Genomic DNA, 16,551 nt, shown 5'->3' on the forward strand with positions numbered 1-16,551 from the left:
GTCGGGTGTGTATTACAACAAGCTAACGTTGCGGGGAAGTTGCAACCTGTCGCCTATGCTTCCAGGAGCTTGTCTATGGCCGAGAGGGCTGACAGTATGATTGAGAAAGAGGCAATAGCGTATGTGTTCAGGGTAAAGAAAATGCATCAGTACCTGTTTGGCCTCAAATTTGAGCTGGAAACCGATCACAACCCCTCACATCCCTGTTCGCTGAAAACAAGGGGATAAATACTAATGCCTCAGCCCGCATACAAAGGTGGGTACTCACGCTATCAGCGTATAACTATACCATCCATAACAGGCCAGGCACTGAGAACTGTGCGGATGCTCTCAGTCAGCTACCATTGCCCACCATGGGGGTGGAAATGGCACAGCCTGCATACTTGTTGATGGTGGCGCAGCCTGCAGACTTGTTGATGGTCATGGAAGCGTTTGAAAATGATAAATCACCTGTCACCTGCCAAGATCCTCTGCTGTCCCTAGTAAAAAACTGTGTGCTGTATGGGAGCTGGGCCAGCATCCCCGTTGAAATGCAAGAGCCAATCAAGTCGTTCCAGCGGCGAAAGGACGAGCTGTCCATTCAGGCACACTGCCAGTTGTGGGGTAACCGCGTAGTGCTACCAAAAAAGGGCAGGAAGACATTCACTTCGGATCTCCACAGCATACACCCGGGTATAGTAATGATGAAAACGATAGCCAGATCCCAGGTGTGGTGGCCCGGTATCGACTCTGTCTTAGAGTCTTGTGTACAGCAATGCAGCATATGTGCTCAGTTGAGCAACGCGCCCAGAGAGGCACCACTAAGTTTGTGGTCCTGGCCCTCCAGACCATGGTCGAGGATCCATGTTGACTATGCGGGCCGGTTTTCTCGGTAAAATGTTCCTGGTGGTGGTGGATACTTTTTCAAAATGGATTAAATGTGAAATAATGTCGGGAAGCACCGCCACCGCCACCATTGAAAGCCTGAGGGCCATGTTTGCCACCCACGGCTTGCCTGACATTCTGGTCAGTGACAATGGGCCATGTTTCACCAGTGCTGAATTTAAAGAATTCATGACCCGCAATGGGATCAAACATGTCACCTCAGTCCCGTTTAAACCAACCTCCAATGGGCAGGCAGAGCAGGCAGTACAACCCATCAAACAGAGCCTTAAACGAGTCACAGAAGGATCACTTCAAACCCGCCTGTCCTGAGTACTGCTCAGCTACCGCACGAGACCCCACTCGCTCACAGGGGTGACCCCCGCTTAGCTACTCATGAAAAGGACACTTAAAAGCAGACTCTCGCTGGTTCACCCCAACCTGCATGATCAGGTAGAGAGCAGGCGGCAGCAACAAAATGTAAACGATGGTCGCGCCACTGTGTCACGGGAAATTGATCTGAATGACCCTGTGTATGTGCTAAACTATGGACATGGTCCCAAGTGGATCGCGGGCACGGTGATAGCTGAAGAAGGGAGTAGGGTGTTTGTAGTCAAACTAGACAATGGACAAATTTGCAGAAAGCACCTGGACCAAACGAGGCTGCAGTTCACAGACTGCCCTGAACAACCCACAGCAGACACCACCTTTTTCGAGGGCCATGTTTGCCACCCACGGCTTGCCTGACATTCTGGTCAGTGACAATGGGCCATGTTTCACCAGTGCTGAATTTAAAGGATCAACACACCCAAAGGATCAACGACACCACGCCGGACCAGGAAATCAAACCCATCACGCCCAACAGCCCAGCAAGTTCAGGCTCACCAAGCAGCCTTGCAGGGCCAACAACACGCCAGCCCAGCGAGGGCACAGCCAACACACCAGAACAGACATTTGTACCGAGGCGGTCCACCAGGGAAAGAAAGGTTCCCGACCGCCTCACCTTGTAAGTAGTTTTCACTTTGACTTTGGCGGGGGAGTGATGTAGTGTATCTGTAAAGCATGCTCTCCCATGTTCCGCCACCAGGGAGCTCATCCCCTGAAGTCCCAAGGGATGTCACCATCCCTTGGGAGCACTGTATATAAGCCAGCCCCTAAGGCCTGTTCCTCACTCTGGAGTGTCTTATTAAAGACTGAGGTCACTGTTACTTTAACCTCTCTGTGTGCAGCCTCATCTGTGTTCGGAACACAATATATAGGACCAGTTTATGTTGACTCATTCCCTGATTCTCATACACGTTGAGATCATGACTAGCTTATTTATTATTAGCTTCTGTTCTTCACAGAGAAAAAGGAAATAAATAACTTTTCAAAGATGCAAAATTATCTTGTGTAATAAGCAGCAGCTTAGGAGCAAACTTTCAAGGTTATTAAAAATTGCATACGCCAGATCTTATTAAAAAATAGAATATCAGTATATCCTAAATAAATGGAACAAGATTAACTTTGTGAAGATGTTTTATTTTTACTATTTTTAAAACTTATTCCCTTCTGATTTGAACTGGAAATGCAAATGAAATGGAAATATCCCAAAACCAGATAACCAGGTGGACCTTGAATTATAGATGAAAATGTGAATGAAACGGTTGGATAAAACTTACAAAATCTTGTACGTACATATACATTTATATATAACCTTGTCCCTAAAATAAAATTATTGCTATTGAGAATATTTGAGTGTCTAATACAATTTTAAAAAGAAAAAGGTCTTAACTAAGAATGAGCTTTCCTTCATCATATTTTCATTACTTTAGCTTTGAATCTTCAAAATATATTTTTTTAATTGATAATTATGGTTTATTTTTCACTTTCAAGTTATAAGCAGAAAAAGGAGTTTTCTATTTAAATTAATATAATGAAGTGATTCCATATTAATTTAAAAATGTAATAAATTAAAACTGATTGAATAAAACGTTTAAAAATTATTATTACCATTCCTTGTTAGTTTATTATATTGCAAAACAATTTAATAGTGATAAATTTAAATCTGGTTTAAATAAATCTTTCATATCTGATGCAGTTTATATTATTTTCACCTTCGTAATTAAAAATTTATGTGATTTTTTAATATTAATTGGGTGGTACCAGCTAATCTAATTATCTCCTTAGATTTAAGATTAAGGCCCTGTTCTCGGAGATGGTGAGTACACAACTTGAAGCTGCTGGAAACCACCACCTTCCCACTGCAGGTCCAAACCGCACGTAACAGTCGCGTTCCTGCAAATGTGATTTTCCCGATATACACGGTGGACGATAAATCCATCAGAGTCCGAATAACGTTTTTTAAAAGGGAAAGTCCTATGAACTGCTCTGTTCATTTTCAAAGTTTGTATAATCATCAGTTTCTCATATTAGGGTTAGATTGTAGTGATTGCTGCTTACAAACTTCCCTGGCCAATTTCAAAGTTTATCCAGTATAATTCTAATTAAAACCGCGCTGCAGGGAGAATGGCAGGTGGACTTTGACAACAAACTGTTGAGTGAACTGCCCAATATATCCGGCCTGTTTAATACAGTTTATAATTAACACCTATGGCAATGGTATTGGTTAGCACCATTTGACAGTTGGCATGCCTACATCTATATTTATGATTGGATGTGTTCCTGGAGGTTTCGCCATATCATTTTAGTCTCCCACTGCCCCCCTCTCATGCTCTCGCCATTGGCCGCCCAACACATCCATCTGCATGGCACATCTTTCTCCCGCGTCAATTGGAAAGCGAACAGATTCTTCATGGCCTAATTGGATGATTCTTGACTCTCAAACAGCCTTATTTTGCCAAATCCTATATTACTAATAAACGAACGTGTTCAAAGAAAATGGAAAACAAACATAGAATTTTATGATGATCCTATGATTTTTCTCTTGGGTTGCTCGTAGCAGTGCCCTGGAGATTAGTCTTTAATTCTTGGAGACTACAGGACAATCCTGGAGTTTTGACAACCGCGTATAAGCGGAAGTCCGGGATAAGCGGGGCTGGTGTAAATGGTGGGGACTGTATTATCAAAGCCAACCCACCTATTCCAATTAGTGAAATTACCACTTTCTAAATTACATACAGTTGGGTCTAGCTGAGATTAGTGATTTAAATGGTATCTTAAAGCTTTAGTATGAGATAAAGAAAAAGAACTTGCATTTATAAAGCACCTTTTATAACCTCAGGACATATCCCAAGAGCCTCATAGTCATTGAAGTACTTTTAAAGCTGTTGTAATGTAGGAAATTATGGCAATCAATTTGCACATTGCAAGGTCCCATAAACCACAATGAGATAATGAGCAGTTAATCTTTTTTAGTAGTGTAGTTTGAGGGATAAATGTCGGCTCGGACACCGGGTGAACTCCCTTTACTTTGAATAATGCCATGGATCATTTATATCCACCTAGGAGAGCAGGCAGAACATTAGTTTGGTGTCTCATCTGAGAGACACCACCTCCAACAGTGCAGCACTCCCTCATTTACTGCACTAAAGTGTCAGCCTAAATTATGTGCTAGTCTCTGGAGTGGCGCTTGAACCCACAACCTTCTGACTCAAATGAAAGTGCTACTAGTGAGCCAAGGTTGATATATAAGAGAGATATATACCATTATACTCTAATAGTGCTACAATGCACTATCGCAAAGAAGTTTATAGCTGCACTTTCTCCATGTGGTGAGTTCCCAACCTTTGTACTGCTGTTGTACATGATGCAGAGTGGAGGCTAAGCTTTCCCTCACGGGATGGCAGGTAAGTCAACAATCAACTCATGGAAACTGGCTCCAAAATGAACATGCCACTTAACTTTCCTGGCTGAGAAATCGTGTATAGCATAGGTAAACCAGAAAGGAAACAGAAAAAAACTCAATTTTTTTCCAGAAGATAAAATTCAAGTGTGTATCAATATGCAGAGCATTATTCATTCAATACTATGGGCTAGAACCTCCACTTTTAAGCTTAGTGCCCAAAAATGGGCATTATTTCTGGCGTGGGCATTAAAAAAGAGTTTTTAGATCGTTGGCTTCTCACCCATTCTCAAAACACCTAGTTTACATTTTTGAAAATGGGCGTTACCGCGAGTGATATCAAATGGGCGGTAGCATTAAATTTTTCTGACCTTCTGCCGTAAAGTGTGGCCGTCCTTAGCAACGGCATGGCAACGCTCCATTCCCTGATTCTGGAGGTCAAGGGTCACCATGACATGCGCAGAAGAGGAGACAGAGAGAGAGGGAGCTCAGAGGCACTGAAAGCGTGTGTGGCTGTGGTGTGTGCTTGTTTGGCTGTTATGGGAGGAACGACGGAGATTCACAAGCAGCAAAAAGCTCACTAAGCACCAAGAACATAGTTGGCACCGAGTTTTTGTCCAACAAATAACATATAAAATGGAAGGGATGGAGGGGGCCCTGGAGCTGGTAGCCAGGAACACTGGTGGCAGAGGACTCCCAGTGGTCCCAGAGTGTCACACTGCAAGGTGATGCACCCCCATTGAAACCACACATGAGAGCCAGCAGCAACATCTTGCTTATGTCTCGGAGCATACTCCCACCTCGGGACCATCCTCTCTTGTATCCGTCCAAGCAGCGCTTTGGCCGTCAGCCCCACCCACCAACCCCACCCCGCCCACACCCCCCAATGAAGCATCACCTGAGGACCTCCTCAGCCAGGCGGTTTTGAGGCAGGAGGGGAAGGGGAAGGGGAAGGGGTAGAGGTGGGGAGGAGAAGCGGGGGGTGGGGGGGGCGGTGGTGGGAGGGTTGGTTTGTACAGAAATACTGATGATTTCAGACTAATGTTCATAAGAACATAAGAACATAAGAATTAGGAACAGGAGTAGGCCATCTAGCCCCTCGAGCCTGCTCCGCCATTCAAAAGATCATGGCTTATCTGGCCGTGGACTCAACTCCACTTACCCGCCCGCTCCCCATAACCCTTAATTCCCTTATTAGTTAAAAATCTATCTATCTGTGACTTGAATAAATTCAATGAGCTAGCCTCAACTGCTTCCTTGGGCAGAGAATTCCACAGATTCACAACCCTCTGGGAGAAGAAATTCCTTCTCAACTCAGTTTTAAATTGGCTCCCCCGTATTTTGAGGCTGTGCCACCTAGTTCTAGTCTCCCCGACCAGTGGAAACAATCTCTCTGCCTCTATCTTGTCTATCCCTTTCATTATTTTAAATGTTTCTATAAGATCACCCCTCATCCTTCTAAACTCCAACGAGTAAAGACCCAGTCTACTCAATCTATCATCATAAGGTAACCCCCTCATCTCGGGAATCAACCGAGTGAATCGTCTCTGTACCCCCTCCAAAGCCAGTATATCCTTCCTTAAGTGAGGTGACCAAAACTGCACGCAGTACTCCAGGTGCGGCCTCATCAATACACTATACAGTTGCAGAAGGACCTCCCTGCTTTTGTGCTCCATTCGCCTTCCTGATTACCTGCTGCACCTGCAAACTAACTTTTTGGGATTCATGCACAAGGACCAATCGTGGAGCTGTGGAGGCGTGTCCTGCTCAGTTGGAGCTGTGAGCAGTGAGGAGAGCAGCCATCAACTTGAGCTCCTGCCTGGAGAGCCCTGAGACCAGCCCAGGAAGAGAAGGAAGGAAGGGGCTTCACCTTCAACTGTTATCCAGAGGGAGAGGAGGAGAAAGCAGAAAACATTTGAACAACTTTACCATTCTGCAAGGAGTTGGAGAGAGGGGGAAAAACCACAACAACCATCCAGTGTGGAAGGAGGGAGACTCTACATTCTACAGGTGGGTGTGGGTGCATTTCCCCAAACAGACTTTGTTGTTTCGGTGGGGGGAGGAAAGAAGACCACTGAGGGCCGGAACATCGCGGGGGGGGTGTGTGTGTGTGTGGTAGTGTGTGTGGGGGCCTTGCTTACAACTAGGCCCCCCCCACAATTGGAACCCCCCCCACCCCCCACATTTGCCTAGCCTGGGATAGCTGGAGCTACCAGGCTGAAGATTGTTATTAATCACCCAATTAAAGATCGTTAGGAGTGCCTGGTGGCTCCAGCTACCCCAGGTGAAGACATCTTCTCCCCCCACCTGAAGACCACCCCAAAGACTTTTGTGTTTTGCCATCTGGGGAGTGCACCCACCCACAGCTGCGAGGGGAGACCTGCCCTCGCAGCCCCCCCCCCTTCCCACCCCCCTCTCTCTTTCTCTGCTACTCTGTTTCTCCCCTCTCTCTCTGAGGCCTCTTCCTTCCAAATTTTCAAAAAAAAAAAAAACAATTAAGACAACTGAGCAGAGGGAGCAAGGCCTCTCCCCAATTGTCAACGAGGGGAGAGGTGCCTCGTTAAGGGCTCCTCTGCTCAGTGAACATAAGAGGCCATTAAAGACCATTAAGGCCTGTGACTTTGGGGTGGGTGTAGCCCTTAAAGGGACCCCGTGATGGCGACCCCATCCACGCCGGTGGCAGGGCCAGCAAGGACGTATGCGCAGGTGGCAACCGCTTCCACAGCACCTCCTGCGCCACCCGCTGCCCTGCCACCATTTAGATTAATTACTAGAAAACACGGGGTCAAGAGCTACACTCACCCCACAATGAGCATTGAGGAGTGCGTGCGGGCGATGGCTGGGGTAGTCGGCCCCTCGGCCATTGTCGCAGCCTCCAAGATGTCTGGGAAGGCTGTTTTCTTCCTGGGGTCGGAGCGGGCGGTGTCCCTGGCCCTCGAAAAGGGGCTCACGGTGGGCGGGACGTTCCTGCCGGTGGATCCTCTCGAGGCCACCGCGCAGAGGGTCATCGTGTCGAACGTCCCGCCCTTTGTTCCCGCTGAGCTCCTCCTCCCTCACCTACAACAACTGGGGGAGGTAAGGTCAGGGATCAACCCCATACCGCTCGGCCTCAGGGAGAACAGCCTGCGCCACGTGTTCTCCTTCCGCCGCCAGCTCTTTGTCCGGCTGGCGCGGGAGGACGTGACAGAAGGGCACTTTAATGTGGTGCACGAGGGGACTGCCTACCGCGTCTTCTGGACGTCGGACGGCGTGCGGTGCCATGCCTGCAGGGAGGTGGGGCACGTTCGTAAGAACTGCCCCGCCTCCAAGGCCGCCAAACCACCGAAGGCGGCCAAGGCTGGCGCTGCCGCCACCCCTCCCCCTAGTTGCGTCCGCGTGCCGGGAGCCATGGGTGCGCGGGCATCGTCGGAGGCCTTTGTTTTCAGGGCCTCCGGCGGGGGGGAGGGAGAGCGTCCGAGCGGAAAGAAGGCGCGGAAGAGGGAGAAACATCTAGAGGCGGGTCCCCTCGGTGCGCCGGAAAGTCTGACCACCGCGCTCAGCCCAACCCCGTCACCGGCGAGCGCGGGGTGCCCCGAGCCCGTGCCCGGGCCCTTGAATACCACCACAGAGGGGCCCAGGCGCGGGCAAGAAAAGGAAAAGGGGGGGGCGGAGCGGGAGGCCTCGGCAGACATGGAGGTCTCCCTGACTCCGCGCGCCCCCAGGAACAAAAAGAGGCACCGCCCCAATGAGGCGGAGGGGGAACAACATCCCTCCGCGGAGGAGGCGGTGCCCGCCGCGTGTCCCGCGTCCCCCACCAGCGCCCCCAAATTGCGCTGCAGGCGCGAGGAGTCTTTCCCCGGGGAGGGTGAGACAGTTGAGGCTGCCCAGCCTCTGCCTCCCGGGGATGGAGTGGAAGATCTGCCTGTCGTGGGGGGCGTGGGGACCGCGGAGGAATGCGTAGCCGCCGGGTCGAGCGTCCCGGGGACCGAGGCGGGCGGGGCCGAAAAGGCCGAACCTGAGCCCGCCCAGCCAATACACAACTTACCCCGGGATTTGCTCGACCCGGCAGAGAATGAAACAATTGATTTTAATGATACTGTAGATGCTGGGCCGGGGGGTGGCAGCGGGGAGGGGGAGGAACACCCACCCTCGCCCCTTACTTTGGAGCTGGAGCACTTGGAGGGCCTGGGGATTTCCTATGGCCGGGTCTCTCCTTGTTCTCCGGTTCCTGGGGCGGAGGGGGAACCCCTTCCGCTGTCATTTCCCGACCCAGCACCATTTTTAAAAGAGCCCAGTGGGGACTCCTCTGCCGACGATCCTGGGGGTGGGATCGGGGCAGTGCCAGGGCCGGTTGGAGCGGCCGGTTCATTTGCCGTACCTTGTGCGGTCGATGGGCCGGCTGCTGGCGGCCACCTCCCGGAGGAGGACGGGGACTCGGTGGGGGACGCGGGTGAAGACCTAGAGACCACCGCCAGGGAGGCGGTGGATCTGCTCGCGGCCGCCGCTGAGGCCCTCCTCGTTCCTGCAAAGGAACTCCGGGACTTTTTGGCCCAGAGCCGGGGTCGCCGCGACCAAGCCCGACTGGCCCTGGAAAAATGGTCCGAGCCGGAGCTGATCAAGGGGTCCGTCCGCGCCGCCGTTAAAACCTTGGCCGCGGGCGGGCCCTTGACAAAGGAGCAGCACCTTGAGCTGCGCGAGCTCGAGGGACTCCTCGCTGGGCTGCGGAGGGAGCGGAGTTCAACAAAAGACTCCGCTCCCTCCCCCACAATAGGTTAAGGTAGAGGTTGCACTATGCTTTTGCCATGAAGATAACCATAGCCAGCCTCAACATCAACGGCGGCAGAGGGGCACGCCGTAGATTTGACAATTTTTCGCTCCTGCGGGAGGGGAAATATGCGGTGTGCTTCCTGCAAGAAACCCACACCGTTCCGGGAGACGAAGCCACGTGGCTCCTGGAATGGCAAGGAGAGGTCCGCATGAGCCACCTCACCGCCATTTCTAGTGGGGTGGCCATCTTGCTGGGCCCGCATTTTCAGCCGGAGATCTTGGGGGTCGAGGAGCCCGTGCCAGGCCGCTTGCTGCACGTAACGGTTCGCCTGGGGGACGTGCCGCTCCATCTCGTGAACGTGTACGCCCCTCATCCCGGCCCGCAGCAGACGCGCTTCTTTGAAGAGGTGTCCGCTCTTCTTGGCTCCGTCGACGTCGGCGACTGCATTGTCCTCGGGGGGGATTTTAACTGCACCCTCGAGGCGAGGGACCGCTCCGGTGCCCCGCAGTGCATGACGGCGATGGAGAAGTTGAGGGACCTGGTCGGGTCCTTCGACTTGGTGGACGTCTGGCGAAATCTCCACCCCGACTCCAGCGCCTTTACTTGGGTGAGGCCTGGAGTTGGATGGTCTAGAGTCGACCGCCTTTACGTGTCTCGGGCGTACGTTTCCTGCGTCCCGGCGGCCTCCATGCGGCCGGTGCCGTGTTCGGACCACCACCTGGTGTGGGCGGAGCTCGCTTCGCTCCGCGCGAGGGCGGGGTCCGCGTACTGGCACTTTAACAACCGGCTGCTGGAGGACGTGCGGTTCCAGGACTCGTTCCGTCGATTCTGGTCCGACTGGAGAAGGAAGCAGGGGGGCTTCCCCTCCTTGAGGCTATGGTGGGACGTGGGCAAGGCTCACGTCCGCGTCTTCTGTCAAGAGTACGCGAGGGGGTCGACCAAGAGGCGGGCGGCCAGAGTCGGGCGCCTAGAAAAAGAGGTGCTCGACCTGGAAGCCCGTCTCGGTCAAGTCGTCCAGGACCCGGCCCTGCGGACGGTGTACGAAGCGAAGAAGGCCGCGCTGCAGGACCTGCAGCTCGTCGGGTCCCGAGGCGCGTTCGTGAGGTCGCGGATCCGGTTCCTGCGGGATCTGGACCGCGGCTCCCCCTTCTTCTACTCGCTGGAAAAAAGGCAGAGTGTCCGTAAGCAGCTCTTGACGCTGCTGGCCGACGACGGCTCTCTCGTCTCGGATCCGGAGGGCGTCAACAACAGGGTCCGTGAATATTACGGGGCTCTGTTCTCTCCGGATCCGTCCAGCGAGGAAGCGCGTAGAGTTTTGTGGGAGGACCTGCCGAAGGTCGGCCCGGAGGGCGCCGAAAATCTGGAAGCTCCGCTAAGCCTGGCGGAGCTGACCGGTGCCCTCGCCCGGCTCTCGAGGGGAAAATCCCCGGGGCTGGACGGGCTGACCGTGGAGTTCCACAGGGCGTTCTGGGACGTCCTGGGGGGCGACTACGCGCGGGTCCTGGGGGAAAGTCTGGCGACCGGGGAGATGCCCCTCTCTTGGCGCAGGGCAGTCATCGTCCTGCTGCCTAAGAAGGGCGATCTCCGCCTCCTTAAGAACTGGCGCCCAGTCTCCCTCCTCAGCACGGACTACAAAATCTTCGCCAGGGCGATGTCTGCTCGCCTTGGTGCCGTGCTGGACCACATGATCCACCCCGACCAGTCATACACGGTCCCGGGCCGGACGATCCACGACAACATCCATCTGGTCCGGGACCTCATCCATGCTCCCAGGAGGCTGGTCTGTCGGTCGCCTTCCTATCCCTCGACCAAGAGAAGGCGTTCGACAGGGTGGATCACGACTATCTGCTCGGAACTCTGCGCGCTTTCGGGTTCGGGACGCATTTCGTCGCCCGGATCCGACTTTTGTACGCCGCCGCGGAGTGTCTGATTAAGGTGATGCGTGAGTGCCAGGAGATTTACTCGGCCGCGTCCTCCGCCAGGATCAACTGGGAGAAATGTTCCGGACTCCTGGTGGGTCAGTGGCGGGTGGACTCCCTGCCGGAGGAGCTCAGGCCTTTTGCCTGGAGCACGACCCATCTCCTCTATCTGGGAGTCTACCTTAGCCCCGACGAGGGAGCCTGGCCGGCGAACTGGCAGGAGCTGGAGGCCAAGGTCGCCGCTCGCCTAGGGCGCTGGACAGGACTGCTCCGAGTGCTGTCCTACAGGGGTCGAGCACTAGTCATAAACCAGCTGGTGGCCGCAATGCTGTGGTACCGGCTGGTCACTTTGACCCCTCCCCCTGCGTTTGTCGCCAAGATACAGAAGAAGCTGGTGGACTTCTTCTGGAACAACAGGAAGCACTGGATCTCTGCCGCGGTCTTGAGTCTCCCGCTTGAGGAGGGCGGTCAGTCGTTGGTGTGCGTCAGCGCCCAGCTCGCGACTTTCCGTCTTCAGACCCTGCAGAGATACCTTTACGTCGAGCCCCCTCCTAGGTGGTGCGCTCTGGCGAGGTATTTCTTCCGCCAGCAGCTCGACCTCAATTATGACACGCAGCTCCTGTTTGTGAACTTGGGGGGTGCCAGGACCGCCCTCCGGGAGCTGCCTGTCTTTTACAGGGAACTCATCAGGGTCTGGAACAAAGTCTCCACCAAGCGCAGCTCTCCGCCGGCTGGAGTGGCGGCCGTCCTGCAGGAGCCGCTGCTCGGGAATCCGTACCTCCACGGCCGAGGCTTCATGTGGCGGTCGGAAGAGAGGGCTGTGGCTGGTGAGGTGACCAGGGTCAGGGACCTGCTCGATGGCGGAGGAGCGGGCTGGATGGCGCCAGACACGCTGGCGCGGCGCCTAAACTCTGCCAACGTCCGCCACGCGGCCGATGCCATCGAGTCGCTAAAAACAGCTCTGGGCCCTGACTCCGTTAGGTGCATCGAGGAGGCTCAAGCACGTGGGGAGATCCCGTCCGAACTGACCCCCGTCCGGACGGAATTCCTCATCGGCGCCAAACCCCGGAACCTCCCTCGGGGACCGGCGCCTCACAACTTGAGCCGCCTCGGGGAAATCCCCTCCGTGCCTTTCAGTTCCGCGCGGAGGGGTTTCCTGTACGGGCTGCTCCTGCACACCCTCAACTTTGCCATCCTCGCCGGCCGTCCGGACACGCCATGGCGTACCATCTTGCCGTCCGGAGGAGGCGGGGGTCCCCGATGGAGGGCACTCTACGCAGGGGTCCTCCCACTATTCATCGGGGACTTGGCCTGGAGGGTGGTGCACGGAGCAGTGCCGTGCAACAAATTTTTAAGCCGGTTCACGGACTCCCAGGCCGCCTGCAATTTCTGCGGTCTGGAGGAGTCCGTGTTCCATGTTTTTATGGAGTGCACAAGGTTGCAGCCCCTGTTCCACTATTTGAAGGGGCTGCTCCTGAAATTCTGGCTGCACTTCAGTCCCACTCTCCTGATCTTTGGGCACCCTGTGCGGAGGGGAGCGGGTAGGTCCGAAGGCCTCCTCGTAGGACTGCTCCTGGGCACGGCCAAGGGTGCCATCAGCCGGTCCAGGCAGCGGGCGGTCGAGGGGGTCGTTCAACCTGACTGCCTGCCTCTCTTCCGCTCTTACATCCGGTCCAGGGTGTCCTTGGAGATGGAGCACACGGTGTCCACCGGTACGCTCGCGGCCTTCCGCGAGAGGTGGGCACCGGAGGGACTGGAGTGCATCATCACGCCCGGCAACCAAATTTTAATTTGATTTTACGTTTTAAAGTTAATTTGTTTTAATTGCCGGTGCTTTTAGTGTCCCCTTCCCTTTTATAGGGGGCACTGGGGAAAAATTGTGATTTTAGTGCCCAAAAATAAAAGAAAAAAAAAAGAAAAAAACTCAAAAAAAAACACAAAAAAGGGGAAAAAAAAGGGCCTTGTAAATGTCTGGAGTGTCACGCAGGTCGGGTGGCACCGTTTAATGTTTTATGTTTTCACAGATAAACTCAAAAGAGTTTCATGCACAAGGAACCAATGGTAGAGCAGTGGAGGCGTGTCCTGCTCAGTTGGAGCTGTGAGTAGTGAGGAGAGCAGCCATCAACTTGTGCTCCTGCCTGGAGAGCCCTGAGACCAGCCCAGGAAGAGAAGGAAGAAAGGGGCTTCACCACCACTTTAACCCAGAGGAAGAGGAGGAGAACAGAAAACTTTGTACATCTTTACCATTCTGCAAAGAGTTGGAGAGAGGGGGAAAGACCAACAACATCCAGTGTGGAAGGAGGGAGACTCTACATTCTACAGGTGGGTGTGGGTGCATTTCCCAAAAAGACTTTGTTGTTTCGGTGGGGGGAGGAAAGAAGACCACTGAGGGCCGGAACATCGCGGGGGGTGTGTGTGTGTGTGGTAGTGTGTGTGGGGGCCTTGCTTACAACTGGGCCCCCCCCACAATTGGAACCCCCCCCCAACCCCCCCCCCCCAATTGCCTAGCCTGGGATAGCTGGAGCTACCAGGCTGAAGATTGTTGTTTTTCTTAATCACCCAATTAAAGATCGTTAGGAGTGCCTGGTGGCTCCAGCTACCCCAGGTGAAGACATCTTCTCCCCCCACCTGAAGACCACCCCAAAGACTTTTGTGTTTTGCCATCTGGGGAGTGCACCCACCCACAGCTGCGAGGGGAGACCTGCCCTCGCAGCCCCCCCCCCCTTCCCACCCCCCTCTCTCTTTCTCCGTTACCCTCTGTTTCTCCCCTCTCTCTCTGAGGCCCCTTTTCTTCCTAATTTAAAAAAAAACCCAATTAAGACAACTGAGCAGAGGGAGCAAGGCCTCTCCCCAATTGTCAACGAGGGGAGAGGTGCCTCGTTAAGGGCTCCTCTGCTCAGTTAATATACGAGGCCATTAAAGAACATTAAGGCCTGTGACTTTGGACCCTCTCGAGGCCACCGCGCAGAGGGTCATCATATCGAACGTCCCACCCTTTGTTCCCGCTGGGCTCCTCCTCCCTCACCTACACCAACTGGGGGAGGTAAGGTCGGGGATTAACCCCATACCGCTCGGCCTCAGGGAGAACAGCCTGCGCCACGTGTTCTCCTTCCGCCGCCAGCTCTTTGTCCGGCTGGCGCGGGAGGAGACGACGGAGGGGTCTTTTAATGTGGTGCACGAGGGGACTGCCTACCGCGTCTTCTGGACGTCGGACGGCGTGCGGTGCCATGCCTGCAGAGAGGTGGGGCACGTTCGCAAGAACTGCCCCGCCTCCAAGGCCGCCAAACCACCGAAGGCGGCCAAGGCTGGCGCCGCCGCCACCCCTCCCCCTAGTTGCGTCCGCGTGCCGGGAGCCGTAGGTGCGCGGGCATCGTCGGAGGCCTTTGTTTTCAGGGCCTCCGGCGGGGGGGAGGGAGAGCGTCCGAGCGGAAAGAAGGCGCGGAACAAGAAGAAACATCTAGAGGCGGGTCCCCTCAGTGCGCCAGAAAGATTGACCACCGCGCTCAGCCCAACCCAGCCACCGGCGAGCGCGGGGTGCCCCGAGCCCGTGCCCGAGCCCTTGAACAACACCACAGAGGGGCCCGGGCGCAGGCAAGAAAAGGAAAAGGGGGGAGCGGAGCGGGAGGCCTCGGCAGACATGGAGGTCTCCCTGACTCCGCGCGCCCCCAGGAACAAAAGGAGGCACGGCTCCGATGAGACGGAGGGGGAACAACATCCCTCCGTGGAGGAGTTGGTGCCCGCCGCGTGTCCCGCGTCCCCAACCAGCGCCCCCAAGCAGCGCCGTAGGCAGGAGGAGTCTGTCCCCGAGGAGGGTGAAACAGTTGAGGCTGCCCAGCCTCTGCCTCCCGGGGATGGAGTGGAAGATCTGCCTGTCGTGGGGGGCGTGGGGACCGCGGAGGAATGCGTAGCCGCCGGGCCGGGCGTCCCGGGGACTGAGGCGGGCGAGGCCGAAAAGGCCGAACCTGAGCCCGCCCAGCTATTAACTAACTTCCCCCGGGAGTCGCTCGACCCGGCGGAAAAATAATTTATGGGTTTTAATGACACTGTAGATGCTGGGCCGGGGGGTGGCAGCGGGGAGGGGGAGGAACACCCACCCTCGCCTCTTACTTTGGAGCTGGAGCACTTGGGGAGCCTGGGGATCTCCTATGGCCGGGTCTCTCCTTGTTCTCCGGTTCCTGGGGCGGAGGGGGAACCCCTTCCGCTGTCATTTCCCGACCCAGCACCATTTTTAAAAGAGCCCAGTGGGGACTCCTCTGCCGACGATCCTGGGGGTGGGTTCGGGGCAGTGCCAGGGCCGGTTGGAGCGGCCGGTTCATTTGCCGTACCTTGTGCGGTCGATGGGCTGGCTGCTGGTGGACTTCTTCTGGAACAACAGGAAGCACTGGGTCTCTGTCGCGGTCTTGAGTCTCCCGCTTGAGGAGGGCGGTCAGTCGTTGGTGTGCGTCAGCGCCCAGCTCGCGACTTTCCGCCGGCCGTCCGGACACGCCATGGCGTACCATCTTGCCGTCCGGAGGAGGCGGGGGTCCCCGATGGAGGGCACTCTACGCAGGGGTCCTCCCACTATTCATCGGGGACTTGGCCTGGAGGGTGGTGCACGGAGCAGTGCCGTGCAATAAATTTTTAAGCCGGTTCACGGACTCCCAGGCCGCCTGCAATTTCTGCGGTCTGGAGGAGTCCGTGTTCCATGTTTTTATTGAATGCACGAGGTTGCAGCCCCTGTTCCACTATTTGAAGGGGCTGCTCCTGAAATTCTGGCTGCACTTCAGTCCCACTCTCCTGATCTTTGGGCACCCTGTGCGGAGGGGAGCGGGTAGGTCCGAAGGCCTCCTCGTAGGACTGCTCCTGGGCACGGCCAAGGGTGCCATCAGCCGGTCCAGGCAGCGGGCGGTCGAGGGGGTCGTTCAACCTGACTGCCTGCCTCTCTTCCGCTCTTACATCCGGTCCAGGGTGTCCTTGGAGATGGAGCACGCGGTGTCCACCGGTACGCTCGCGGCCTTCCGCGAGAGGTGGGCACCGGAGGGACTGGAGTGCATCATCACGCCCGGCAACCAAATTTTAATTTGATTTTACGTTTTAAAGTTTAATTTGTTTTAATTGCTGGTGCTTTTAGTGTCCCCCTTCCCTTTTATAGGGGGCACTGGGGAAAATTGTGATTTTAGTGCCCAAAAAAAAAACCAAAAAAAAAAGAAAAACACAAAAAAAAACCCAAAAAAAAAAAAAGGGGGGAAAAAAAGGGCCTT

Source organism: Pristiophorus japonicus, chromosome 10, assembly GCF_044704955.1.
Source record: "Pristiophorus japonicus isolate sPriJap1 chromosome 10, sPriJap1.hap1, whole genome shotgun sequence".
NCBI classification, from domain to species: domain Eukaryota; kingdom Metazoa; phylum Chordata; class Chondrichthyes; family Pristiophoridae; genus Pristiophorus; species Pristiophorus japonicus.